General features: G+C 40.1%; 1 long non-coding RNA gene across 2 annotated transcripts; it reads right to left on the bottom strand.

The window, feature by feature from the left end:
* Positions 1–5,465: 5,465 nt before the first annotated feature.
* On the bottom strand, positions 5,466–25,151 carry LOC110299216. Of its 2 annotated transcripts, XR_002378438.1 has the most exons (7): positions 25,102–25,151; positions 23,797–23,864; positions 23,325–23,486; positions 22,025–22,195; positions 21,048–21,156; positions 8,854–8,947; positions 5,466–5,930 (listed from the first exon to the last, which is right to left on the bottom strand). It is a non-coding gene; the product is annotated as an uncharacterized LOC110299216 (long non-coding RNA). The 2 variants fall into 2 exon arrangements; XR_002378439.1 differs by lacking the exon at positions 23,325–23,486.
* Positions 25,152–27,895: the final 2,744 nt, after the last annotated feature.

Below are 27,895 nucleotides of genomic sequence, written 5' to 3'. Positions count from 1 at the left end.
AAAGTGAGGCCCATTGGACTTGCAAACTTTATATGCCCCAATATAGGGGAATGCCAGGGCCAAAAGAATGGGAATGGGTGGGTAGGGAATTGGGGGCGCTATGGGGGACTTTTGGGATAGCATTGGAAATGTAACTGAGGAAAATATGTAATAAAAATATTAAAAATTAAAAAAAAAAAGAGAATGACCTGCAGAGAAGGTCAGTGTGAGAAGGAACCTGAAGACAAGAGGATTGTGGGTCAGCTATTCAGTCTCTTCCCAGGACTGTCTTGTGCTGTTTCAGTCGAGTGTGTGATTCAATAAAAGGACTCCACATGTACATGTGCACATTCACCAAATACACACACACACAAAGACAGAATAGATTGGGATACTAAGAAGACCAAGACCTAGCCTTACAGAAAATAGGAATTGAGTAAAGCAGAAGTATTGGTTTCCTACCACACCAGGCTAAGAAGACACACCTGAATAAAAGTATGTGTTTTCATGTCTGGGCTGACAAGACTTTTCATTCAATTTGGAAGTAGTGGCCTAAGTTCTTTTCTCTTCCTGCAGAAGAATAAAGAGGAGGAACTGGCCAAGAAGGCAGCCTTCTGGGAGGACATATGAAACATCCTTGTAACAGCAGGATTGTCCAAATGGGCTTGCACAACATAAAGAATAAACAGGCTGAGAAAGAAATTAGGTAAACACCACCCTTCACAATAGTCCACAAATAATACAAAACACTGTAGTGTGACTCTAATTAAGCAAGTTTGAAGTTCTTATATCTGTATCTGAAGAAAGAAATCAAGAAGATCTCAGAAGGTGGAAAGATCTCCCATGGACTGGGAGGATTAATATAGTAAAAATGTCCATCTTGCTGATAGCAATCTTCAGATTCAATGCAATCCCTATCAAATTTTCCAACTCAATTATTCACAGAATTAGAAAGAGTAATTTGCAAATTCATCTGGAATAACAACAACAAAACTAAATAGGGTAGCAAAAACTATACTCAACCATAAAAGAGCTTTTTGTGGAATCACCACCCCTAACATCAAGCTGTAATGCAGAGCAATTGTAATACAAACTGCATGGTACTGGTACAGTGACAGGCTGGTAGATCAATGGAATAGAATTGAAGACCCAGAAATGAACTCAAACACCTTTGATCACTTGATCTTTAACAAAGGAGCTAAACAATCCAGTGGAAAAAAGACACCATTTTCAACAAATGGTGCCAGATCAATTGGCACTTAGCTTGTAGAAAAATGCAAATTGATCCATTGTTATCTCCTTGTACAAAGCTCAAGTCCAAGTGGATCAAAGGAGAGACACTGAAACCAGTAGAAAAGAAAGTCGGGAAGAACCTTGAGCATGTGGGCACAGCGAAATTTCCAGAACAGAACATTAAAAGCTTATGCTCTAAGATCAAGAATTCACAAATGGGACCTCATAAAATTGCAAAGCTTCTGTAATAGGACAAAACAGCAAGCAACAGATTGGGGAATGATCTTTACCAATCCTACATCTGACAAAGGGCTAATATCCAATATATACAAAGAACTCGAGAAGTTAGACTCTGGAGAAAGAAATTAACCTATTAAAAAAGAGGGATACAGAGCTAAAGAAAGAGTTCTCACCTGAGGAATACCAAGTGACTGAGAAGCACCTAAAGAAATGTTCACCATCCTTAGTTATCAGGGAAATGCAAATAAAAACAACCCTGAGATTCCACTTCACACCAGTAAGAATGATTAAGATCAAAAACTCAGGTGACATCACATGCTGGCAAGGATCTGGAGAAAGAGGAACACTCCTCTATTGTTGGTGGGATTGTAAGCTTGTACAACCACTCTGGAAATCAGTTTGATAGTTTTTTAGAAAATTGCACATAGTACTACAGGAGGAACCAGCAATGCCTCTCCTGAGCATATACCAGAAGATGTTCCAACTAATATTAAGAACACATGCACCAGTATGTTCATAGCAGCCTTATTTATAATAGCCAGAACCTGGAAAGAACCCAGATATCTTTCAGCAGAGGAATGGATACAGAAAATGTGGTACATTTACACAATGGAGTACTACTCACCTATTAAAAACAAGGAATTTTTTAAATTCTCAGGCAAATGGATGGATCTGGAGGATATCATCCTCAGTGAAGTAACCCAATGACAAAATAACACACATGATATGCACTTGGATAATGGTTATTAGCCCAGGAACTCGGGATACCCAAGATACAATTTACAAACCACATGAAACTCAGAAGAAGGAAGACCAAAGTGTGAATACTTTGATCCTTCTTAGAAGGGGTAATAAAATACCCATGCAAGGAGTTAGAGAGACAATGTGTGGAGCACAGACTGAAGGAATCATCCTCTTTAGACTGCCCCAACTGGGATCCAACCCATATACAATCACCAAATCCAGACATTATTGTGGATGCCAAAATGGGCGTGCTGACAGGAGCCTGACATAGCTGTCTCCTGAGAGGCTCTGCCAATGTCCAACAAATATGGAAGTGGATGCTCACAGCCATCCATTGGACTGAGCATAGTGTCCCCAATGGAGGAACCAGAGAAAGGACCCAAGTTGCTGAAGGGGTTTGCAGCCTCATAGAAGGAATCACAATATGAACCAGTTCCTCCAGAGCTCCCAAGGACTAAACAACCAACCAAACAATACATATAGAGAGACCCATGGCTGCTGCTGCATATGTAGCAGAGGCATCAGTGGGAGGAGAGGCCCTTGGCCCTATGAAGGCCAAATTCCCCATTGTAGGGGAATGCCAGGGCCAGGAAGCTAGAGTGGGTTGGTTGGTGAACAGATGGAGTGAATAGAGGGTTTTCATAGGGGGAAACCTAGAATGTGGATAACATTTGATATGTAAATAAAGAAAATATTTAATCAAAAAGCTGAGTCAACACCTGTGGTGCTCTATTCACTCTTATTTCTTTAGAGAGGTCTGTGAATCTGACAAACACACACAAATGCATACTGAAAACATACTGTGTGTGTGTGCAAGAGAGCTGGAATGGCATTATGCCAGACAAAGCATTTTGATGTTTCCTGTCTTCTCTTTTCAGTCTTAGAACATCCCCAGCCATGAATAATGTCAGTCTTCCTCCCCAAGAGCAGTTCAAAACCTTAAGTGCTCTAGAATAGAACATTGAAATATACTACACTTTTTTTCATGTATGGGATGACAAGACTTTTCATCCAATCTTTGAAGTAGTGGCCTAAATTCTTTTCTCTTCTTGCAGAAGAAGAAAGAAGGGGAACTGGCCAAGAAGGCAGCCTTCTGGGAGGACATAAGAAACATCCTAGTAACAGCAGGATTTTCCAAATGGCCTTTCCTTTTTATTTACAAAACTGTTTGGTTCTGAAGAAAACAACAGTGGGGAGGTGGGCTCTGGAGCACCATTAATATCAAAGGAAACTCAGCCTCCTTCAGTACCTACCAAAAAGAACCTTCAGCACACCAGAGGTGTGTTCAGGAAAATAAGTCTGGGATGAAGCAGCTCCAAGCACATCACTGGCTGCCAAGGAGGCTGCAGAAACTGTCACATTGGAAGGGCCAGGTGAGTACCCAGAGGTTTCTGACTTGGACTAGATTTGAGTAGAAGTGGTTCCCACTGCATCTTGGTCAGCCAAACAGGAGTGAGATTGAAGCTCACCAGGAAGAGTTACTTGCCAGGTGTCTCAAGTGTGGAACACTGAACCACACAGGGAATACCGAGTCTCCTACCATGCTATAAGGCTTCTGCGTCCATGGATCCACTTACTCTGCTGTGGTAACAGGACCTCGTTTGAAGAGTTCTATCTTTTACTGTTTTGCCAACCTGACTGTCTTGTCAGCTTGTGTAGACAGAGCAATATTTCTGGATATGTCTGAGAGTTGACTGCAAAACAATTTTTAATCTTGCCCTGCAGTTCTGAGGTCACAAGGGTCTCCCTCATCCATTGTCTGCAACCTCTTAATACCTGATGTCGTTTCTCACAGCCTCACTGCTCTGGTGAAAATGTTCCATATGATATAACAATTCCATTTCTAGATACTTCAAGGTAGACACTATAGAATATTTGTAGTTTGGCTTAATATATACCTGGAAGTAATAGACCTTGTTAGTCACATATGTGTCTAGGTCTAAGGCAAATACCCAGGAGGACACAGAAAAACACAAGTCCAGACCTCAGAGTCTAGAGGCCAAAAAATCTGGAGATATGAACTAAGAAGAGAGAAGACATGCCCATGCCAAGGGAAACCCAGCAGAATTTTCCCTTTTCCTCTGAGTGTTTACCTCCCAGGAAGCTTATGGTGCTCATCTGAGGTAGGAAAGAACTTTTTCCAATGAGTCCCTGCACACACAGGGAACTTTTATAATCAGCTCACAGTCAAATCCAGAAATAGTGTTCCATCCACTCAAGCTGACAGTCAAATCCAGAAATGGTGTTCCATCCACTCAAGCTAACAGTCAAATCCATGACCTCATCTCCCAGACCCCAGTAGCCAGAACTTGGAGTAAAACTGTGATCATGAGGAATGGGATGAAGGAGAAAATCCCAATGACTTTGCATTTCTCTCCCAGGCTGCCAGACTGAATTCTGCTCAGAGACACCAGGCTCTGTCACCTCAGTTTAGAAGGATAGAGGCCTGTGTCAGGTTGTCCTCCCTCAGGATTCTTGTGAGAAATTCCTCACCTCAGCAAGAAAGAACAAGAAGAGAGGAATGGGGAATGTGGGGTGTTATGAAAAGCCCTGGTAAAGATATAAACAATTTTGATCTGAGACTGTTTCTTCCCCCTTGCCTTTGCATGACTCTCAGGGACCATATCGATGGTGTATATCTAGGAACATCACCCTCTAGAAGGAACTATGGATAATAAGACCCAGCCATCTTGAATTTGATGACTTTGTACTTGGTTGCTTTTCAGATTCCTTTGAATTGAATAATTTGGTTCATTGCTATAGTTACAAATTTTCATTCTAGTTTGGGGCTAGTGCCACTAATTCCTGTCACAAGCAAACTGAGCCTGGAGGTTTCCTACATAGCCTCAGAGTCAGAGTGCTATGTTACCTAGAAGGAAAAGAAGGCAGACTGAAAAGCAGAAATGCAGCCAGCCAGGCATAAGGCAGGGAAACAGAAACGCTGAATAGTTGTAAACAGAAAAGGAAGACCCAATTGCTTTTGGGTCCTGGTCTGAGTATCTACTCTGGCCAGCCTTAGAATATAAATTATTTAGACACCTCAGGAGTCCTGAGCAGACCTACTGGCTGTACGGGGAAAAGTCTAGGCCCAGGAGGTGTCAAGATGAACATCTTAGGTTCCAGTTAACATCTATTCTCTTATGCTGTACCTCAGCAAAAAAGAATAGCACCAGCAGTTTTGAAATACCAAGGTGAAAAAAAAAAAAAAACAAACCAAACCAACCAAACAAACAAAACCAATGAGATCCAATCACTGGTATGGTCTGGGCTTCATGTGTGTTGTAAAAGAAGGGGTCTGAGACCTCTAAGAATTGTGACAAGTTGTTTCCTCTTGGCAGGTTGGAGAGGAGCATCACGTAACTCACATCATCATTCCTCTCCAGAAAGGAGGCCCGGAATTTTGTTATGCTCACAATGAGGAGGAGCTCTTCTTCCTCATGGAAGAACTGGGTCTTCTTCCATTAGGCTGGATTCATATAAGCAAATGCACCTGGATGACTGAGGGTTCCTCTTCTCTCTCTCTGCACAGAGTCAATCTATTCCAGGTCATCTCTGAGCATATCCAGTCAATAGTGTGCAGTTTGAGTCAAAAGAACATTTCCTAGTACCTTTACAGCTCTTCATATTTTATGGCTTTCTTGGAGTAATTCTCCAAAGTTCCAATTTCCTGTGAAGCTGCATGGAGAATGGTAGCTTGCCTGGATCGATGAGAGCAGTTGTTACAGAACATAAACCTAAAAGATGGAGAAATGAAACTTAAATAAGCCAAGAGAGTTCTTTCTAATGATTGTGTTTCATATTTATGAAGAAGCACACTTCCCGTGTGAACACCCAAAAGCTCCTACATGTAAGGTTTTCAAGTGTTTACACGTGCTGAGCACACATCTGTTGATTTTCAAGCAAGCACAGTAATTTACCTAGAGAGTCCTTTGAATGATGCTATCATTTTCAAAGACTGTAGCTCACAAAACAAGTGCATTTCTTGTAAAGTGACAGATATAAGCCATAACCAGGTGGTTTACTTGTAGGTTTTGTGAGCTCACACATACTTCAGTCAGTCCTTAGGAAGTGCTGATGTGTGAGACAGTTCTCTATGACTTCATGGTCTTCGATTCAATTGCATAAATTCTTACTTCTGTGCCTAACTTAATAATATATTATGCCCAATTGTAATGTGGCCTTTTGTGTCTTGGGACTGAAAAGGGCGATCACAAAGAAAATGAGCACAAAGACACATGTGTCAAAGTGTACAATATTCTTCAGGAGGAACATATAGGCCAGTGAGGGTTGCAGAAGAACTGTCACACTTAAGGTGACTTATATCTTGGGGAGAGGAGCCCAAAACATTTCATGGGGGAGGGGCTGGCATTGGAGATAGATACACTCCAATAATACTACAGCTATTATAACAGTGAACATTTCTGTTGCCTGGGATTTGAGGTTTGTATTGGAAAAGAATGTCGGGGCTGGTGAGATGGCTCAGTGGGTAAGAGCACCCGACTGCTCTTCCGAAGGTCCAGAGTTCAAATCCCAGCAACCACATGGTGGCTCACAACCATCCGTAACGAGATCTGGTGCCCTCTTCCAGAGTGTCTGAAGACAGCTACAGTGTACTTACATATAATAAATAAATAAATCTTTAAAAAAAAAAAAGAATGCCTTGTATGTGCTGATATCACCTATTGGAACCATGGTGTCCATTGTCTAGGATGGTCAGGAAAAGTAATGGTGATTTCATTCGAGTAGAGGGAAAACTCTTTGAGCTACTTTGAGCAAAAGAATGATGTGACCAAAGCCATACTCCAGAAGTTAAAAAGAAGGGGTTGCAAAGCTTCTTGGGAAGGGCAAGTCAGGTAAGGTTTGGGAACTGATACCATGGAATTATGATGAGGTGGTGATAGCTATATGTGGGGTGATTGGAGATGTCAGGGATTCAGGGAATGGGGATGGAAATTGAATGATCTGTGACAATGCAGGCTTTCACTTGGGCTCATAGAGTAACATGGATCCTTCATAAACTCAAGTAGGGTTTGTAGAGGAGGATTGAGTTTGGAAGTGGTGTTCAGTCTTACAGTGTGGAATTGAAGGCATATGTGAGATATCAGAAGTGTATCAACACTGAGAAGATGTTGTGAGAAGCCAGAAGAAGGACATGGGACACATATATGAAGGTGGCTCATGAACCTGGTAAATGGGGAGAACTGGCTGCAAGAGAAACAATTCCCTGGCAGCAGAGGCAAAGGTCTAGTGAGGAAAACAGAGAACACAGTGGAAATGAAGAAGCAACAAAGAGAACTGATTATGAGGTTCATAATCAGCAACATAATGAGGACAAAGGAAGAAGGAATTCAAGATGGGACCTGCCGGAGTTCTTAGGATACTGATTTATTGTATTTTAAGTAATGGTGGGCAGAGATTTGCATACTCAACAAAGTCATAAAAATCTGGGTATACTGGCACTCTCCTGGAATCCTAGCATTCAAGAGTGTAAAACTGCTAAGTAGTGACTTTGGTGCCAAGTTGAGAGAACAGTAATACTGTTCCTTGAAAGAAAAGTCACTTCATAATTGTAAAGTGGCCAATATGGAGTGTGTCATAATAGTCATACTGAGGTTTGCATCTATACCCAAAGTTCTAGAAAACCTGAAGTGGAGAAACTGCTCTTTGGGAATAGGATAACAGATCACTGACATGTAGGATCTGTGAAAAGGTTTGGACATGATTTCATCTTGGTTGTTGTTGTTGTTTTTTGTTTTTGTTTTATTTTTTTGTTTTTTGTTTTTTGTTTTGTTTTGTTTTACTTTTCTATGACTTCACTTTAGTTTTTCAGAGCTTGATGTTTTAAATTATAATTTAGTTGGGACTGTACATACATGAACAGTGTTGCTTAATGGATCATTAGGAAGCATCTATGTGCATACACAACTTAGAGAAAGAAACAAGAATATGTCCCAATTATGCTCCAAATTTCTCACTTCCTTCCTCTGAGATTGAACCCCCTCTTGCTCTCACCATACTTTCCTCAATTTTACATGTGTCCCTATTCCATGCTAGCAGTGCTTCAAGTGCAATGGGTAGATATATAACTTTTACAACTGGCTAGTAGGGCTTGCTATCTACAAGAATTATCCCCACTCATGCATTCAATTGTCTGATGGTTTTTTTTTACATCTGGTGACCCAGTGAAGGAGGCAATGGAAGGAAAGGAAAGAGACATAGTGTGATCAGATAACAGTAATACAGTACCACATCAGAAGGACAAAAGTAGTTCCTCTTCATATAGGGAGAAATTTCATGGGTCTCAGAGGTGGGATTGAATATGGACAGCTAAATTCCCAGAGAGATTGTTTAACTGATGCTTGAATTAGTCATCAGAAATATTGATGAAGAATTTAGTCTGCTGTTGGTAGGGGGGAAGCAGAGATAGGTTAGAAGTAAAGGACAGAACTAGAAATAGTTACTCTATAGACATCAAGTTTAATGTCATGGAGGACCCAAAGGGTCTTGTCCTATATGAGGGACAAGCTAAAAGTAAGTGTAGTGGTTGGAAAATTCCTGCCTCAGGCAGTGGCATTATTTTTATGTATGGCCTTGTTGGAGTAGGTGTGGCCTTGTTGGAGGAAGTGTGTTAGTTTGGGAGTGAGCTTTGAAACCCACCTTGCTTCCTGTGAGATATTCTTCTCTGGTTAGCCTTTGTAGAACTCTTTGCTCATCCAGTACCATGTTTTCCTGGATCCTGTCATGCTTTCTGCTATAATGATAAGAGACTTAAACTCAAAACCTGTAAGTCAGCGCCCATTAAATATTGTCCTTTATAAAAGTTGCCTAGGTCATGGTGTCAATTCACAAGAAAGAAAACCCTAAATTAGACAGTAAATGAGAAAAACTCAGTTCATTTTGAACTTTATGAGGTAGGAAGACAAAGCAGATGGTCCAAACTTTCTTCCCACATGACAGATGTGTGCCTACATGGAATAATGTTGGAAATCACAGGAGAGAAAAGTCGTTAATGCTCCGTAAGTCTCCCTTCCTTGGTGGATCAAGTATAGTTGGCTGGGCTCACTTAGAATTCTTGGTTTCTTTTGTCTTCTCAGACCCATCTAAACCAGACAGCCTTCTTGTCAAGTGTAGACCTACACACATATATTGGATTAAAAAAATATGCTTCCTAAATCCATAGCTCTGGTGCATTCCCCTAAGTACAAAGAGTAAGTATGAGATTCCAGTCTAGAAGGTACAAGAACAAAATTGTCATTGGCTCATGACTATATAAAAATTGTCTATGTGCAGAAGGTCTTGACTGGTTGCTGTCAAAGCCTTCCTTTAAGGTGGATATTCTAGTGAACACTAGCTGCTCTTAAAAGATGTGATGGCACCACTCCTGTTTTTCTAAGACAACCTCTCAACAAATGACCTCAAGAGAAAGAGATTGAAGAAATTCCACAGGAAACAGTTTTAGAGTTCCATGTCTTTTCATTCCCAATGCCGTGTTACTCTGAATTCTTCAAGAGAGGTAGTACTGGGCAAGCAGTGAATCATCCTACTTTGTTTTATAATATTTTTTGTATACTATATGTGCTACAGGAACAAGATGACCCTGGTTTTATGGTTTTGTGCCTTGTACCTCACAATGACTGGTTTATACAAACCTAATTAATTGCTGGATTGTTCTTCTTAGTCATTTCTACTGTTGAGTTCCTCTGCCCTCTTAGGTCATTGTACAAGAAAGGGATCCAGAGAGAGTGAGAAATGGAAGTGCATATATAAACAGGGGCAAGAGGAGGAGTACACATAGGAAAGAAGATAGGAGGTAGAGTAGAGGGTAGAGAAAGAGATGAAATAAGAGAAAAGGAAAGGAAAAGAAAATGAAAGAAAATTTTATTCATAGAAATGAATAAGTAAATAAACAAACACATAAATGAAAGTATGAATGAAGACAAGGAAAGATATCAAAGAAAAGAAAGGATAAAAAATAATAAATAAAAGGGTGGTTAAGACTAGGACAGGGGTCCCGGATCCCTCAGAGACTAGTCTGCAGAGGTGAGAATGCAGACTACAGAAGCTACACAGCTTCTGGGACAGGGAGCAGTGACACAGCTTCTGAGACAGACTCCGTTTCAGGCTCCAGACATCTGGGCTCCTTCCCTGCCAGAGGAGAGGTGTCCCCTCCACCTGGAAGGCTAGCCAGAGCACCTGGGAGAGCCATCTTTGGTCCCGGATTCCTCAGAGACTAGTCTTCACAGGTGAGAGTGTGGACTACAGAAGCTAACAGCTTCTGGGACAGGCAGAAGCCACACAGCTTCTGAGGCACACCCTGTTTCAGGCTCCAGACATCTGGGCACCTTTTCTGCTAGAGGATAGGTGTCCTCTTTGAAGGGCTCTCCTAGAGCACCTGGGGGAGACATCTTGGGTCCCAGATCCCTCACAGACTAGTCTGCATAGGTAAGAGTGCGGCTAGAGAATCTACACAGATTGTGGGAGAGGTCCTGTTTTGGGCCTTCATCTTTAGCCAGGAGGCAGGTCTGAATGCCAGATATCTGTGCACCTTTCCTGCAAGAGGAGAGCTTGCCTGAATAGAGTGCTTTGACCACTGGAACTCAGGAGACAGACTCCCAGGTCTCCTGACAGAAACTAACAGAATCACAGGAAGAACAAGCTCCAACCAGAGACAACAATAACAACTAAATCCAGAGATTACCAGATGGCAAAAGGCAAACGTAAGAATCAAACTAATAGAAACCAAGACCACTAACCATCATCAGAACCCAGCACTCCCACCTCAGCCAGTCCTGGATACCTCAACACACCCGAAAAGCAAGACTCAGATTTAAAATCATATCTCATGATGCTGGTAGAGGACATCAAGATGGACTTTAATAACTCACTTAAAGAAGTACAGAAAATGCAACCAAACAGGTGATGGAATTGAACGAAACCAAAAAGGGAAGACCTAAAAAGGGAACTAGAAACAATAAAGAAAACACAAAGTGAGACAATGCTGGAGATAGACACCCTAGGAAAGAAATCTGGAACNATAGATGAGAGTATCAGCAACAGAATACAAGAGGTGGAAGAGAGAATCTCAGGTGCAGAAGATTCCATAGAGAACATGGGCACAACAATCAAGGAAAATGCAAAATGCAAAAAGATCCTAACTCAAAACATCCAGGAAATCCAGGACACAATGAGAAGACCAAACCTACAGATAATAGGAGTAGATGAGAATGAAGATTTTCAACTTAAAGGGCCAGCAAATATCTTCAACAAAATTATAGAAGAAAACTTCCCAAACCTAAAGAAAGAGATGCCCATGAACATACAAGAAGCCTACAGAACTCCAAATAGACTGGACCAGAAAAGAAATTCCTCCCGACACATAATAATCAGAACAACAAATGCACTAAATAAAGATAGAATATTAAAAGCAGTAAGGGAAAAAGGTCAAGTAAAATATAAAGGCAGGCCTATTAGAATTACACCAGACTTCTCGCCAGAGACTATGAAAGCCAGAAGATACTGCACAGATGTTCTACAGACCCTAAGAGAACACAAGTGCCAACCTAGGCAACTATATCCAGCAAAACTCTCAATTAACATAGATGGAGAAACCAAAGTATACCAGGATAAAAACAAATTAACACAATATCTTTCCACGAATCCAGCTCTTCAAAGGATAATAAAAGGAAAAAACCAACACAAGGACGAAAACTACACCCTAGAAAAAAATAAGAAAGTAATCCTTCAACAAACCTAAAAGAATACAGTTGCAAGAGCAGAATCCCAAACTTAACAACAAAAATAACAGGAAGCAACAATTACTTTTCTTTAATTTCTCTTAACATCAATGGACTCAATTCCCCAATAAAAAGACATAGACTGGCTACATTAACAAAACCCAACATTTTGTTGCTTACAGGAAACCCATCTCAGGGTAAAGGACAGACACTACCTCAGATTGAAGGGCTGGAAAACAATTTTCCAAGCAAATGATCTGAAGAAACAAGCTGGAGTAGCCATTCTAATATCGAATAAAATTGAGTTCCAACCCAAAGTTATCAAAAGATACAAGGAGGGGCACTTCATACTCATCAAAGATAAAATATACCAAGATGAACTCTCAATTCTGAATATCTATGATCCAAATACAAAGGCAGCCACATTCATTACAAAAAACTTTAGTAAAGCTCAAAGCATACATTGCACCTTACACAATAATAGTGGGAGACTTCAACACCCCACTCTCATTAATGGACAGATCCTGGAAACAGAAACTAAACAGAGACACATGGACACTAACAGAAGTTATGAAACATATGGATTTAATTGATATCTACAGAACATTTTATCCTAAATGAAAAGGATATACCTTCTTCTCAGAGCCACATTGTACCTCCTCCAAAATTGACCATATAACTGGTCAAAAAACAGGCCTCAACAGATATAAAAATATTGAAAATATCCCATGCATCCTATGTGATCACTATGGACTACGGCTGATCTTAGATTAACAACATAAATAATAGAAAGCCAACATTCATATGAAAACTGAACAACACTCTACTCAGTGATTTCTTGGTCAAGGATGAAATAAAGAAAGAAATTAAAGACTTTTTAGAGTTTAATGAAAATGAAGCCACAACATACCAAAACTTATGGGACACAATGATGGCTGTCCTAAGAGGAAAACTCATAGCCCTGAGTGCCTCCAAAAAGAATCTAGAGAGAGCATACACTAGCAGTCTGACAGCACACTTAGAAGATCTAGAACTAAAGGAAGCAAATTCATTCAAGAGGCAGAAAATATTCCAACTCAGGGCTGAAATCAACCAAGTGGAAACAAAAAGAACTATTCAAAGAATTAACCAAACCAGGTGCTGGTTCTTTTAGAAAATCAACAACATAGATAAACCCTTACTCAGACTACCTAGAGAGCACAGGGACAGTATTCTATTAACAAAATCAAAAATGAAAAAGGAGACAAAACAGCACAACCTGAGGAAATCCAAAACATCATCAGATCCTACTATAAAAGGCTATACTCAACAAATCTAGAAAACCTGGATGAAATGGACAACTTCCTAGACAGATACCAGGTATCAAAGTTAAATCAGGATCAGATTGACGATCTAAGCTTTCCCATTTCCCCTAAAGAAATAGAAGCAGTCATCAATATTCTCCCAACCAAAAAAAGCCCAAGACCACATGGGTTTAGTGCAGAGTTCTATCCGACCATCAAAGAAGACCTAATTCCAACTCTTCTCAAACTATTCCCCAAAATAGAAACAGAAGGTACTCTATCCAATTCATTCTATGAAGCCACAATTACTCTGATACCTAAACCACACAATGATCCAACAAAGAAAGAGTACTTCAGTCAAATTTCCCTTATGAATATTGATGCAAAAATATTCAATAAAATCCTCACAAACTGAATCCAAGAACACATCAAAATGATCATCGATCGTTACCAAGTAGGCTTCATCCCAGGGATGCAGGGATAGTTTAACATACAGAAATCCATCAATATAATCCACAATATAAACAAACTCAAAGAAAAGACCACATGATCATCTCCTTAGATGCTGAGAAAGCATTTGACAAAATCCAGCACCCTTTCATGATAAAAGTTTGGAAAGATCAGGAATTCAAGGCCCATACCTAAACATAATAAAAGCAACCTACAGCAAACCAGTAGCCAACATCAAAGTAAATGGAGAGAACCTAACTCAAAGCAATCCCACTAAAATCAGGGACTAGACAAGGCTCTCCACTTTCTCCCTACCTATTCAATATAGTACTTCAAGTTCTAGCCAGAGCAATTTGACAACAAAAGGAGATCAAGGGGTTACAAATTGGAAAAGAAGCAGTCAAAATATCACTATTTGCAGATGATATGGTAGTATATATAAGTGACTCTAAAAATTCCACCAGAAAACTCCTAAACCTGATAAAGAGCTTCAGTCCAGTACCTGGATATAAAATCAACTGAAATAAATCAATGACATTTCTATACACAAATGATAAACAGACTGAGAAAGAAATTTGGGAAACAACACTCTTCACAATAGTCACAAATAATATAAAATACCTTGGTGTGACTCTAACTAAAGAAGTGAAAGATCTGTATGATAAGAACTTCAAGTCTCTAAAGAAAGAAATTGAAGATCTCAGAAGATGTAAAGATCTCCCATGCTCATAGATTGGCAGGATTAATATAGTAAAAATGGCTATCCTGTTGAAAGCAATCTACAGATTCAATGCAATCCCCATCAAAATCCCACCTCAGTTCTTCACTGAGATAGAAAGGGCAATTTGCAAATTCATCTGGAAAAATAAAACACCTAGGAGAGTAAAAACTATTCTCAACAATAAGAGAACCTCTGGTAGAATCACCACGCCTGACTTTAAGCTGTACAATAGAGCAAATGTGATAAAAAACTGCATGGTACCGGCACAGTGACAGACAGGTAGATAAATGGAATAGAATTGAAGACCCAGAAATAAATCCACACACCTATGGCCACTTGATCTTTAACAAGGGAGCTAAAACCATCCAGTGGAAAAAAGACAGCATTTTCAACAAATGGTGCTGGCACAAGTGGCAGTTATCAGGTAGAAGAATGTGAATTGATCCATTCTTATCTCCATGCAAAAAGCTAAAGTCCCAGTGGATCAAGGACCTTCACATAAAACCAGAGACACTGAAACTTATAGAGGAGAAAGTGGGGAAAAGCCTAGAAGATATGGGCACAGGGGAAAAATTCTTGAATAGAACAGCAATGGCTTGTGCTTTAAGATCGAGAATTGACAAGTGGGACCTCATGAAACTGCAAAGCTTCTGCAAGGCAAAAGAAACAGTCAATAAGACAAAAAGGCCACCAACAAATTGGGAAATGATTTTTACCAATCCTAAATATGATAGGGGACTAATATCCAATATATACAAATAATTCAAGAAGCTGGACTCCAGAAATTCAAATAACCCCACTAAAAATGGGCTAAACAAAGAATTCTCAACTGAGGAATACCGAATGGCTGAGAAGCACCTGAGAAAATGTTCAACATCCTTAATTATCAGGGAAATGCATATCAAAACAACCTTGAGATTCCAACTCGCACCAGTCAGAATCTCTAAGATCAAAAATTCAGGTGACTGCAGATGCTGGGGAGGATGTGGAGAAAGGGGAACACTCCTCCATTGTTGGTGGGATTGCAAGCTTGTACAACCACTCTGAAATCAGTCTGGAGGTTCCTCAGAATATTGGACATAACACTACGGGAAGATCCAGCAATACCTCTCCTGGGCATATACCCAGAAGCAGTTCCAACTGGTAATAACATGCTCCACTATGTTCATAGCAACCTTATTTATAATAGCCAGAAGCTGGAAAGAATCCAGATGTCTCTCAACAGAAGAATAGATACAGAAAATGTGGTACATTTACACAATAGAGTACTAGTCAGCTATTAAAAACAATGGATTTATGAAATTCTTGGACAAATGGATGTATCTGGAGGATATTATCCTTAGTGAGGTAACCCAATCACAAAAGAAGTCATTAGATATGCACTCACTGATAAGTGGATATTAGCCCAGAAACATAGGACACCCAAGATACAATTTTGCAAAGCACAAGAAAATCAAGAAGAGGGAAGACCAATGGGTGGATACTTCATTCCTCCTTAGAAGAGGGAACAAAATACTCATGAAAGGTTTTACAGAGAAAATGTTTGGAGCTAAGATGAAAGGATGAACTATCCAGAGACTACCCCACCCAGGGATCCATCCCATAGTCAGCCACCAAACCCAGACACTATTGCATATGCCAGAAAGATTTTGCTGAAGGGACCCTTTTATAGCTGTCTCATATGAGACTATGCTAGTGCCTGGCAAATACAGAAGTGAATGCTCACAGTCATCTATAAGATGAAACACAGGGTCTTCAATGTAGAAGGCAGAGAAAGCACCCAAGGAGCTGAAGGGGTCTGCAACCCTGTAGGTGGAACAACAATATGAACTAACCAGCACCCCCAGAGCTCATGTCTCAAGCTGCGTATGTAGCAAAAGATGGCCTAGTTGGCCATCACTGGGAAGAGATACCCCTTGGTATTGCAAACTTTATATGCCCCAGTACAGGGGAATGCCAGGGACAAGAAGTGGGAGTGGGTGGGTAGGGGAGCAGGGCAGAGGGAGGGTATAGGGAACTTTTGGGATAGCATTTGAAATGTGTATAAAGAAAATATCTAATAATAAATAAATAAATAAACTGCAGTAACACAGAAAAAAAAAAAAAACCTAGAACCTAGGACAGGGATGACAAGGTCTAAGAGGAAGACAAAGAGGAAAATGGTGAATTGCAATAAGAGGAGAAGGTTCACAGGTTCTAAAATAGAAGAGAAGAATTATGCAGAGTAGGTCAGAGGAGAGATTGAAAGAAATGAGACAGAAGAGATGGGGAAACAGAAAGAGGGGGAGACCTCTAAGTAAAAAAGAGGAATAAGAAATGGAAAAGTGAATGAAAGGAGGAGAAAAAGGTGGAGAAGACTGACAGAGGAAACTTGGAAGTGGAGACATTTGTGTGTGACTGTGAGTCTTTCTTTTCTCATTTCAGAACTGGGATTCTCACACTGACACCTACTGGATTAAAAGAAATATCCTACTGTCCACGGAGCGGGTTTCATTCCCATAAACAGGACTCAGCTCTCTTCTGTGTATGCATCTTTGTACAAGTAATCAAGGCCATGTTTTCAGTGAGGATACAGTGCTGATTTTATCTTTTTTTTTTTTTTTACCCTACCAGCAGTACAACCTCATCATTCACCTTCTTAGAAATCCGTAATTACCAAATATGCAGGGGTCATATTTGAAATCTAGTCATTCACTGTCTCTGATGGTGCTAATCCTTAAACCTGATATCTGGGGATACATTACTCTCAGGAGAAGGTAAAGGAAGTAGGACTTGGGTGTACCTCAGGGTCAGAGGAGTGTGAGAGCAGCATGCCTGAGGCTTGAATTCCATCCCCAGTAACATGAGGAAAAGAACAAAGTATGGAATCCATTAGCTTCTTCAATGCTTATTCCATGTTACTTTGTTCTTCATCAATGTCAGCAATTAAGTTTCAGTCAGTGATCTGGATGTAAAGGAAAAGCATGCAAAACTGGTAAAATATGCTAATTTCATTTTAGAATTTTGTCTAGACAAGTAGGGTGATCAACCTCTAGGGACATGTTTTCTTCTCTCGTGTTGTCTTCTGTGATAACACACTTAGTATGATCAGATCTGAGTGAGTCAGATCAGTTCCAGATAGGCAAGATTCTATCACTTTACTGCATATCATCCAGGTCTCTTCCACTGAGGTTAGATTCAGAGGAATGGCAGCAACACAGTGAAAGAACCAGAACCTGTCCCACAAAATTTATAAGAGCCAGAAATATAGTCACAGAGATCCAAGATAATCTAAGATATTGGCTCTCTCTCAATCTCTCTCTCTCTCTCTCTCTCTCTTTGTGTACATTAGTTTTATGTGTGCCATAATAAATATTTATACATATTTTGCATTTTACTCCTGATCATAACAATAAGACCTAATGAAATTTAAGCTTTCTTTTGTAAAACATACATATTATTCATTATTTTTATTTCTGTAACTTCATTGTGTAGGCTTTGGAAAACAGAAACTATTTTCACTTTAAGCCTGTATCTGTGGATTTGTGCATGTGAGTTCAGTGCCTGTTGTGGTGAGAACAGTTTGTCAGATGCCCTAGATCTGGAGTCAGGTGACGGTGCACTACCTGCCTCCCTGAAAGATCAGTAGATGCTGTTACACTGCGTCTTCCCCCAGATCCCCTTTGTGTACTCCTATGAATCAACAGCAGTTGATGGTTTTCAGCTGAATGTGAGGAAGAAGTTTCTAACAGGCCTATTCCCAAATACATAGCTCTGTCTTGGGATACAATAATGTTTAGGTACTGAGATGTTGAAAGAGATTACACAGTTATTAAAAAAAAAAAAAAAGCCTAGTACTGCAATCCCAAAGTTCCCAGTTGTACAGACCCTTTCTAATTCTGGCCAATGTAAAGAATACCTGGAATTCCTGCAGTAGGACAGCTACAGCAGGTGAATAATGAGTTTGAGGCTATCTGACATCAGAAGCCCAACTGTGTTAGGCTGATTAATCCTTATGTTCTTATATTGCCATATTTGAGCATCCCCTCAAAGACTATTAGGTAAGGTAACTTTTACCATCTGTGTTCCTGGAAGCCAAGTAGCCTGCACCATTATTTTTTTTTTTTTTTTATATTTTGAAATCTGCTGGGTTTAATCAGTGTTTTGCATGTCTTGTTTGTGACATCCTATGGATCCTGGGCAAATCCCCATTCTCTATACCCCTAAAGAAAAATGACTCCTCACATCCCAGCACAGTTGCTGTTTGTAGCTCTTCTGTTAAGGCTGGAGCAGAAGCTTCTTACGTGTGTCTGATGGAATCCTGAAAGGCTTCACTTTTTTTTAAGGCATTTTTTATTAGGTATTTTCTTCATTTACATTTCAAATGCTTCACTTTTTAAAGCTGGAGTGGAAGTAACCACTACTAATGGGCTTTTATGAGGGCAACACCTCATCCTGTCCAGAACAGAGGTTTTCACAGCCCTCCTCCTCAGCCTCCACATTTTATACAGCTTCTGGGACATGTTACACCATGGCCCCTGAGTGCTGAGTTCTGGTGTATACCTTTGTGGTATAAATGTCTCATTTGAGACCAAACACTCAACATCTGCTCTCAACAACTTGAGAAATAAAGAAGTCTATGCATTAACAGATTCCCACGCAAAAGGAGTTTCTCAGACTGTGGGTAAAAACAGCACTAGTCTATGTACATAAAAATGTTCAGGAAGCTGTTTAACATGTCCAAAGTGAAAGAAGTATGTCTCCTCATGGTCGGTTATGTACCAGTGTGTGGGTTTTAGACCAGATATAGAGCTCCAGGCACGGATTCCATCCTGTGAAATGGCCAAAAATTCAACCAGAAAGCGTTGATTACTGTTACAGCAGAAGTACCATGGTTGCATCTGTAGGCTTATCCTCCTTAGCTGGTCAGCATTACAGCATTAAAAGTCCACTGCTGCTCAGAACATGACTTCTCTCCCAGCCCTATGCACAGCACCACACTGCACAGAGAAAGCTAGGCAGCAGGGAGGAAGCTGGCCTGTCTCAGATCATTTCTCTAAGTGCCAAAACAAACTGGTATCTTCAAGAGTAGGGTCTTATCATCTACTTCTGGTATGTAACCAAGAGAAATAGTCCTAGCTTATATTGTTTATGTAGCTTCAGGCTTCCCTGAATAAAATACATAGTGGGTTTCTTACATCTGGTACTGAGCTTTTTGGTCATAATCAATGGCTGCTGAAAGTAGCTTAAAGTGTTCTCTCCCATGGATCTTACCTTCTACTTAAGACTCCTGGTCTTCATCTTGGGCATTGAAGACTTTATAGAGTCCTAGATTTCATACAATATAATAGTGCAGTTGCCTAGACATCCAGCCTCCTAAGTTAAACTGTTGACCCTTTGGTCCTAGGACCTAGCCTAGGACGATGGTATAAAGCTGAAAGCAATACTGAACTTTTGTTTATGAACTGAGCTCATTATTTCAAGGTTGTCTAGAAGTTGGTGAAATTAGCATGGCAGGAATGATATCATGTGTACAGAATGATTCCTACTGGTTTCTCAGTAACCATTGCTGCCTGAGAATAATAAGCTCTCACATGTCTCTACAAGTCAACACTCAGCAAATGGATCATACATAGAAGCCATACTAAGTGCTGTTCCATCACTACAGTGCAAGGTTGAGTTACCACTGGCCTTTGGATGTCTCTGGCTAGATAAGTACATGAAGTGATTCTGTTAAGTGTCCTTTTTGCAATGCTTACATTCCATTCTACATCTGTCCCAGAAACTCTCTTTTTCTTCACTTCTCTTATTATATCTTTCCTTATATACTCTACTCTGGTTCTTGCTTGTTAGTGTAAGTAAAGAAAGATATTATGGCTTTTGATATCAGAGATGGCCCTGTAGACACAGACACAACCCAACACCTAGTACAACATGCTGCAGGGCAATGCAAAGTTTCAAATAAGGTGATTCTATCAGCAAAAGACAAGGCTGAGGGACAATGTCACCACTTATAAATATTCATAGATCAAAATATGAGGAAACATTCTGATCTTCAGTGCTCTCCAGACCACCACTTACTTTAAAAAGTGTGCATGAGGCTCCAAACAAGGCTCAGTGCCAAAAATGAATCGCAAAAAAACTTTTTAAAATCTTATTTCATCTCAGCACCCATATTTTGGCTCACAAGTTTCTGTACTCTAGTCCTAATTTCCTCTGGTAACCTTGGCTCTCATCAGGAATGCATAAACCTATGTGTAGCCCAAACATTCATACACACAAAGTTTTATAATAAAGCAAGAAAAATAGAAATCCAAAAACATGGGACCCTATAACCTTGTGCCTGCTCATGATGAGTCTCCCTAGGTTTGTTCAGTCACGAGGCAGGTCCCTCAAGGGAGGTGGAAAGGGTGCTTGGACAGAGAAATCATGGGAAAGTAGAGAGTTTAGAGTTCTAGTGGAAACTTAATATGACTGAAAACCCCAAGGCAGCAAGAGATGAAGAACATGGAAGATTTTAGCCAGATGCATATAGACTTTCTCCTGATCAATTAGCTCTCCCAGATTTGCACCAGAAAAACCATAATAGCATTCATGTTGTGGACACTGAATGAGTCTTCTGGGAAGACCTTGGACCTCCAAGTTGAGAACCTAAAGGAGAAAATTGAAGATAGGAAACCTTACCAATCTTGCTGAGCACTGGCGCCACCGGACTTCAGGAGTTTAGTTTGACTGGGATAAACTTTATGTACATATGTTCTTGGCTGAGTTAAATGCCAAATTTAAACAGTGTCTGAAAGTACATAAGATGAGGAAATTAAGCAATGAGGAAGGAACAAATGACCTGGGCTTCATGAGGTTTTGGTAGAAGGTTGCTAATATCTTTCTTTTCCTTTTCAGTGAGGCTCAAGGTAATTAGATAACTCATCTAAGGCAAAAAGTAAATGTTTTATGGGTTAGCTGGCTTACATCTGAAGTCCTGTTACTTGGGATAGAAGTAGAAATATAACATGACTTCTAGCCTGTTTGGATTAAATAGTGAGACCAGGTCTCAAGTAAAGCCAGTTTTAGAGAGAAGAGGAAACACCTGCTGATATGTTGGCGCTTCTCCATCAACAATGAAAGAACCTCTCGGGTGCTTCCTTTACACAGGTGACTATAGAGCTCTTTCTCCTCCCTGCTGCTGACATTTTCCTGCTAGCATAGTAAGTGGCATTTGGAGTCTATGAGATGTGGGCTGTAATGACATTTCTGAATGACAATCATGCATTTTTTAAGGTAGGATATCTATATAAGGCATGCTAGCTGCATGATTTTACTGCCTCAGCATCACTGGGCTTTGAGTGGCAGTGATATTGATGTTCTGTTTAAGCCAAAGTTAGTGCATTGGCATGCTCAAGTACTGGAGTACCAAAACCCACAAATCATCAATATAGCTGCCAGAAGCTAAAAAATACTACATAGGTAGGGAAAGACACAGGTAACAATAAAGAAATCCTCATTGCTCACAAGCTGGCTCAGTGCCCTGCTCTTTGTCCACTTGCCTTTCAATGGTCAAGAGAGATTTAGAGGAAACAAAAGAATGAAAGTAGTTCTTCACAGATTGACTGGAGCCACCTGAGGAGACAGAGATTCTAAGCTGAATGAGGGAGGTGGCATACCTCTTGATTATTGTTGAGGGCCTCTCCTCTGTCTGCCTTGTGAGAGCTCCATGCATCTACCTCCATCTGTGACATGGGTTTCTTGATAGATGTACCAGGCTGCAACACTGGCTAACACATTGGTTGTGCAGTAGGCATTCCAGGACCCTTAGCCATTTTATCCAGAGATACCTGAAAGAGAGAACATGATTGGACAGAGATTGGGATCCCACACCTTAGGATGGAATTCCAAGAAAAGGAGGAAGCAATAGATGCCACATTTATCATCAACTAACACCCAAGCCTAGTTACAAGGAGACAATGGACAGTTTCTCAAGTGCACAGTAGAGAAATTGGTCATACAATTATAAAAATGTCTGTTGAAGTATGTGCCTTTACATCACAGGAGGTTTCTCTACTTGTGGTGATATATGAGCATGTATTCAGGTCTTCATGCATGCGAACATATGCTTGCAGGTATGAGCATTCTTACATGTGTACTTCAGTCTGTGTGACTTTCACTGCCTCTATGCAGAAACCACACTAAATAAATCAAAGAGCTTGTTGTCTACTGCTGCCCTGGAAACCTTTTACCACAGGTGAAAGGACATTCAAGTAAGAAGAGATATGTGAAAGCTGGGCTGCTCTTTGAAAGAAGAAGGGTCAATGGTCTTTAGAAGGGGAATGGATGCTTCTCTGCATACTCTCTGTAGGAAAATGCTGAATGTGTCTATTTCTCAGCTTACTCCTCCATAAACCCAAGAAGCAGCATCACATACTATTTGGAGGTATGCATTGTTGTTGGCACAGGTGAAAGCAGGGTTTTTCATAGACCAGATCACAGCATAAATAACAGATATTTCTGTATAGGTCAAATCTGTAGGCATTTTGATGGGATAGTCTCTCATCTAGTTCATTTAAACTTACTTCATGTTGTCTAAGTATCTACCTACCCTTGTGGTTCTCACTTTACCACTCTGTTACCTATCTTCTGCTTCCATCAGTATGTTTTGGTACTCCTGCTTCTGCTTTTGTCCCTTCTATCTCTCTTTTGTCTCTTCTGCACTGTTCAACCCCAATATAATCTGCCCTAACTGTTAGCTCTTAGATATTTATTATTAGCAATCAGCAGTAAGACATTGCTAGAACATCTCTGGAGTTGCCTTCAGGCAATGACACTCATGTTTTGAACAGGTAGGGAATGAAAAAATTTACAAATCTGAAATCCAGTGATGGGTCATAGAAATGACAATATCAAAATTCTGTCATCAATTAGCTCTTTGTCAAAACAGAATTAGCAATTGAAAATACATAGACACACCTTCATACCAAGTAAGGAATGTCATCCCAACAATAGGTGGATGTGCACACAGCAAGCAAATGTGGAGGTCAGAAGACAAACTCAGATGTTGCTTTGAGGCTTCCTTCCACTTTCACAGTTGTGAGCCATCAGATGAGATGATAGAAACTAAAGTCTTGTCTTCTGCAAGAACAGTGCATGTTCTTAATCACTAAAGCATCTCTCTAGCCCTCATGGAAGATACTCAATGCTTGTTTGTTTGTTTATTATTGGGCAGTAAAGGCATGGAGTGTGGAGATCAGAGGACATGAAGGGGATTCTCTTCTTTAATCTTTATACTGAATGTGAGAATGAAACTCACTCAGGCTGCCAAACAGAAAAAAACATTACAATAAAGTAGGACTTGGCAAACCAAGAAAAGAAAAAGAGCTTAAGAGAAAACTCAATCGGAGACACATTTCTACATATTCAGGAGTCCCCTAGAAATACTAACCTGAAAGCTGTATTTGTGGAGGACGTGCTTACGTTCCCTTGTTGGCCTTCTGGTTCCTGCCTCAGTCTCTAAGTACATACAAGCTTTGATCAGTTGACTTTGAGGGCTTTGTTCTTCTTTTTAAAATTTGTACTAGATATTTTCTTCATTTACAATTCAAATGCTATCCTGAAAGTCCCCTATACCCTCTCTCCCCACCCTGCTCCCCTACCGACTCACTCCCACTTCTTGACCCTGGCATTCCCCTGTATTGGGGTATACAAAGTTCACAAGACCAAGGGGCCTCTCTTCCTAATGATGACCGAATAGGCCATCTTCTGCTACATATGCAGCTAGAGACACGAGCTCTGGGGGTACTGATTAATTCATATTATTGTTCCACCTATAGGGTTGAAGACCCCTTCAGTTCCTGTATCTGATCTTTCCTCTGGCAATTCTACAATTTCTGATCCTTTTTCTACTATGAGGTTCCCTGAGCTCTGAGGAGAGGTATTTAATGGAAATATCCCATTTGGAGTTGTGTGCTGTGCTCTCTCTCTCTCTCTCTCTCTCTCTCTCTCTCTCTCTCTCTCTCTCTCTGTGTCTGTCTGTCTGCTGTTGCCTGCCTGCCTGCATAATATCTGGCTGAGGGCTTCTGCATTTGTTTCCATCAGCTGCAGGAGAAATCTTCTCTGATGGTTGAATATACCACTGATCTATGAGTATAGCAGAACATCATAAGAAGAAAATATATTGTTAATTTTATTTATTTATTTATTTATTTATTTATTTATTTATAGATCTATAGGATTGATATTAACTTAAGTATTTTGGATATCTAGTTTCTGTCTCATGGCCACTCAAGCAGTGTCAGATATGTTTGTAAATCCCTTGAGGTACAGTAGTGGCTAAGCCCCTCCCATGAGCACTTCCAACTGCCAAGTTCCACATAGAGAACATTCTAACTGCCCTACAGACCAGCCTCAGCCCTTTCCATCTCAACCCCATCCTCACAGAGCAGCCCAAGCACACAAGTCCAAATAACACTAATCCGTGCCCTGGAAAGTTTTGTGCCCAACCCCAAGAACAGAGATAAATCCTTTTCTTCTACTCAGTCCTTTGCTGCTTTTCATCTGAGCTGAGGAGGCCGCCCCTGTAGAAGTTAAGTTTGGTTCTTCGTCCAAGCCCCATGCTCCCAGGAATAAGACTCAAACTCAAAATATGTTTACAAATACCTTGGCCACAGAGATAGGCTCATCTCTGACTAGATCATAACAAAAATTAACCCATTTATTCTAATCTACATTCTGCCATGTGTCTGGTTACCTGTGCTCAGGTTCAGTTTGTCTGACTTCTCCCATTTTACCAGGTGAATCTTTCAACTGACACTCTCCCAGAATCCTTTCTGCCTCCTATATGCCCCACCTCCTAGTTTCTTGCTAAGCCATAGGCCATCAGATTTTTATTGACAGGTGCCTCATCCATACAGACAAGAGATATTCTCTCCACACACCTCTCTGGGTTTTCCCCTCCCAATAAATCTGTTGTGTGAGATGTCTTGGGCTGTGTGACTCTGCAGTATTTCTTGCCTTCTGATTGCCAGGATATCTTTCTATCCTTGCTATAACATGTACAGTAGGTTCCATCTCATGTGACATGGCCTGAACTCAGATTGTTTGGTTACTCCCACATCTTTTGTGTCACCATTGCAGTAGCATATTTTGTAGTCAGGATATTAAAAATATTTTAACATTATTTGAGCATGAGTGTTTTGCCAGAATTTGTGTGCTCACCATGTATGTGTATGTCTATTGGCTATAGAGGCCAGAAAGTCACTTCCATGTCCCTTGGAAATGTAGGAAGTTAGAGGCAGTTGTGAGCAATCCTATGAGAGCTGGAAACCAAACCTAGGTCTTCTAGAAAAACAGTCAATTCTCTTAATCACTAAGCCAAAACTCCTAAGTTGACTCTATTTTCTTTCTGATTCAACTGAAAGATACTTGAGGCATAAAAAAATCATATTTTCATTTAAACAGAATATATGTATTTTCTTGTGTTGAATCTTACACATAGAAAAACATGAGTATAGGGGTTAGCTAAAATTAGGAGTCATGATAACATCCATAGGAGAAAATAACATTTAGCTATGCTATTGATGCTGTTTTCCTCTGTTTTCTATATCACTGACTAATTTTAGTGAATTGTTCACTCCATGGAGAAATTTGCTAATTCTTATGTTTCAGGAGGAACAGAAATAATAGTAAATTCAGATATGTTTGAAAGACATTTACTATCCTTTGGAAAATGGTTTCAGAATGCCATGACCATCAAATTATTCTTGGCTCCAACATGATGAATGCAACAACGCTCTTCCCTTGATTTCAGTTTATGGTTTTTCTAATGTAACAAAATGTAACTATTTTACCTAAATGTAAGATCCAGAATATCAGCTGTCAGTCATGAAGCAACTACTCCATAAGCACATATCTTGGTTATGACTGAGAGTGATTGATATCAGGACTGAGACTGCTTGGAGCATATTTATACAGCATGCATTTTATTGTTATGCTATTAAATGAATGACATTTTCCTTGTTCATAAAGAAAGAAACTTTACTTTGTGAGCAGACTCACAATCACAAATTGAAATATAAGCTTCAGAAGTTCATGAATTCATCATTTTTAGTAGCTGAGTAGTACTCCATTGTGTGAATGTACTACATTTTCTGTTTTCATGTCTCTGTTGAAGGACATCTGGGTTCTTTCAGGTTCTGGCGATTATAAATAAGGCTGCTATGAACATCGTGGAATATGTGGCCTTGTATTATGTTAGAGTGTATTCTGGGTATATGCCCAGAAGTAGTATAGCTGGGTCCTCAGGTAGTACTATGTCCAATTTTCTGAGGAACCACCAGACTGATTTCCAGAGTGGTTGCACCAGCTTGCAATCCCTCCAGCACTAGAGGAGTGTACCTCTTTCTCCAGATCCTTGCCAGCATCTGCTGTCACCTGAGATTTTGATCTTAGCCATTCTGACTGGTGTGAGGTGGAATCACAGGGTTTTGATTTGCATTTCCCAGATGACTAAGGATGTTGAACATTTCTTTAGGTGCTTCTCAGCCATTCGGTATTCCTCAGCTGAGATTTTTTTGTACCCCATTATTGAATATTATTTTGTTCTCTATAGTCTAACTTCTTGAACTCTTTGTATATATTGGGTATTAGCCCTCTATCGAATGTAGGCTTGGGAAAGTCCTTTCCCAGTCTGTTGATGGCTGTTTTGTGTCCTTAGTCTTACAGAAGCTTAGCAATTTTATGAGGTTTCACTTGTCAATCTTAGAGCATAAGCTATTGGTGTTCTGTTCAGGAAATATTCCCCTGTGCCCATGGGCTTGAGGCTCTTCCCCACTATCTTTTCTATTAGTTTTAGTGTATCTGGTTTTATGTGGAGGTGCTTGATCCACTTAGACTTGAACTTTATGCAAGGAGATGAGAATGGATAGATTTCCATTCTTCTCCATGTTGACCAACTGTTGAACCAGCACCAGTTGTTGAAAATGCTATCTTTTATGGTATACATTCACTGATATGTGGCTATTAGCCCAGAAGTTTGGAATACACAAAATGCAATTCACAGACCACATGAAGCTAAAGAAGAAGGAAGACCAAAGTGTGGATACTTCAGTCCTTCTTAGAAGGGGGATCAAAATACCCATGGGAGGAGATACAGAGACAAAGTTGGAGCAGAAACTGATGGAAAGGCCGTCCAGTGACTGTCCCACCTGGGGATTCATCCCATTTACAGTTACCAGATAAAAATGCTGGTGGTGTTAGTGGATGAATTGAAGAGGAGGAAATATGGAATTGAATGCTTTAAAAGATATTATAGGAACTTTACCTTTAAATACATACTCAAAAGTGACTGGGTCTGGTAGCTCATTCCTAGGACTCTATTATTTAGGAAAATTAAGTGGGTGAATTGACAAGATAGGAGGGTCAGCTTCATAGTGAGATTGAGGCCAGACTGTAGTGTAGTATAAGACCCTACCTGGAAGAAAAGCACTGAAGAATTACTCAATGCTCTTATGTTCTATGTTTAGGGTTAAATTCACAATTTACTC

This window comes from Mus caroli, chromosome 7 (genome assembly GCF_900094665.2).
Source record: "Mus caroli chromosome 7, CAROLI_EIJ_v1.1, whole genome shotgun sequence".
NCBI classification, from domain to species: domain Eukaryota; kingdom Metazoa; phylum Chordata; class Mammalia; order Rodentia; family Muridae; genus Mus; species Mus caroli.
Note: the sequence above shows the minus strand (reverse complement) of the source record. Positions and strands in the feature narration are given on the sequence as shown.